This window comes from Rhododendron vialii, chromosome 10a, assembly GCF_030253575.1.
Source record: "Rhododendron vialii isolate Sample 1 chromosome 10a, ASM3025357v1".
Taxonomy (NCBI): Eukaryota; Viridiplantae; Streptophyta; class Magnoliopsida; order Ericales; family Ericaceae; genus Rhododendron; species Rhododendron vialii.
The window spans coordinates 27,722,570-27,724,966 of NC_080566.1; the positions used below are offsets into that span (position 1 = coordinate 27,722,570).

General features: G+C 30.7%; 1 long non-coding RNA gene across 1 annotated transcript; it reads left to right on the forward strand.

The window, feature by feature from the left end:
- The first annotated feature begins 1,300 nt into the window (after positions 1 to 1,300).
- On the forward strand, positions 1,301 to 1,725 carry LOC131303786 (uncharacterized). Its single transcript, XR_009192195.1, has 2 exons — positions 1,301 to 1,456; positions 1,543 to 1,725. It is a non-coding gene; the product is annotated as an uncharacterized LOC131303786 (long non-coding RNA).
- Positions 1,726 to 2,397: the final 672 nt, after the last annotated feature.

Genomic DNA, 2,397 nt, shown 5'->3' on the forward strand with positions numbered 1-2,397 from the left:
AAAATGCTGTCAGATTGATGTATATGCAGACAGCACCAACACATCTTCATGAAATAAACATATCTTCTACCTCAGCTATAAGTTTTACATACACCCAAATTGAGATGCTACCATGATCTCAATTCATACCACATACAACTATTTTTTATATTCAAAATTATGTATTCAAGTTTTAAATTCTCAAATCTACGTCTATCTATAGTGTTTTTATTTTTAAAACTAACCTCAAAAAATCCATTGCTACATACATCTTTACCTAATCATATAACATAAATCTTACTCTTACATTCATGAATACACACATATTGGTTTATTTAAAATAGATTAATATATTAACATATCTATTGTCATCAGTTATATTGTATTTTTCAACATATGCCAATTTCGTACAGGTCCGTAAATTTACACTTTAACAATGGAAATACAAACACCTTTTGTATGTCCACACTTTGATACAGAAACTAGAACTGTTTCATTAGAAACAACACATGGTCAATTGCAAACCGTTGCCCAATGTTCAACTATAGGAAATAGAAACTTGCTATATGAAGCATGCCCTGCGTTCATTGCAACATATAGTGAGACAATAGATATCGGCAATGTTTTCAAATGGACTTCAAAAACAAATATCGTTGCATGGCTTAATAAACTTATTTATTCATCATTCTTATTGCTGGCTGAAGATAGTAAGTACAAATTTAATTAATCTATTCTTTTATATAACCCTTCCTAAAATGCTAAAACCTTTATAATTTTAAATACGTCGCCTAATACTTATCCTTTTTGCACAATGTAGATCATGAAGGTTATTGGTTGACATGGTTTGTCAAGACAATAACTACTAAAGATCCTATTGAATCTGCAGTTTGTTTTTTATTATTTTCAAAATACCTTTCTTACACATTGTTCAATAATACATACATTAATCCTTATGAAATATACATTGGTATTTTTCTTCCATCTGTTATAAGACATCCCCACACCATACAAACAAATCCTCAAAGGTGCTAACAAGAATGTTTGGATCTTGCTTATAGATGGAATCGAAATTTGGCCTGTTCAAACAATAAATAACCATTTCTGCACTGGATGGGATAACTTTTGGATAAATAAAACTCTTCACCCAGGATACCGCATAGTCTTCGGAGCTGAAAAGAAATGGATTTTTGATGTCATTATTTTAGATGAGAATTTAGACAAGGTCCATCATGATTTGCCTCAAACATTTGACCAATTCAGCTATGCAAATATTGACTCTGATAAACATAACAAACTTACGACTACATTTATTAACAAACAACTTTACGTTATTCAAATGTATTCACTTCCAAACTAATTCTTTGCTATTGTTAATTCAGATTATCTCTCAATATCGTGTGCACCGTCAACCCTCACAAGTAGCAGCTACAACTTTCAGTTTGCTCATCTTTGCAATGAAGCCACTTCTATTAATCAGGTTTGTTTCACACATACGTTATTAGTCTTTTCCAAGATCAAAATAATCTATTACAAAACCTCATCATACAATCTAATATACACTAGGTATTTGCTCAGCAAATAGAGCTATTCCGAATAAACAATGGTAATACAAGCATTCAATTCATCATGGGAATGGAAAGTTGGCTTATACCTATTGTGAATGATGACTTCTATTATCCATTGTTTAGAGATTTTCTGGAAGCTTTGGAACTATGTAATGGAGATTTGATTTTAGTTGGAGTACTAGTACAAACCATGGTTTATGTGCTGATTCTAAATGTCAACGGACTAGAGAAAATATATGAATAGCTTTAAAAAAGCCAAGCAATGCAAAACTTCTGATCTTATGTCTATAATATTTTCCTTTCCTCACAAACTGATACTTTTTTTTTTTTTACCTACATTTGATTTGAAAAAGAAGCAATAATATAAACATATTAGCTAATGGAAAACTACTTCATTTGCATAAAATCTGTGAGACATATAATATAATTTGTATGCTTTATGATCTCTTTTATTTCATTAGAAGTAGTGGAATGATGCTTATCCATAGCATGTTCAAAAGTTTTAATGTAGGAATGTTAACAAATGTAAGAGCTATTAATTTAGTTATCATATCTAAGGATATCATATAGTTTCATGTTTTGCTATACATGTTTACTTCCTCGCAACTACTCTGTACAATCTAACATATACCGCATGTTGTGCCCACAAGCAAGGTATTGTGTACCTATGCAGTAACCTTAACTATTTGTATAGACTTTGTTGGTGCATGTCCAGATAAACATAGAGAACACATATCACATACCCTTATTCTAAGTGTCAAACGTCTAATAACATCCACACATACTTCCTAAACCTACCAATATCTATGTGAAAGGTCTATTTTTTATTCTATATTTGTAGATACAAACTTGT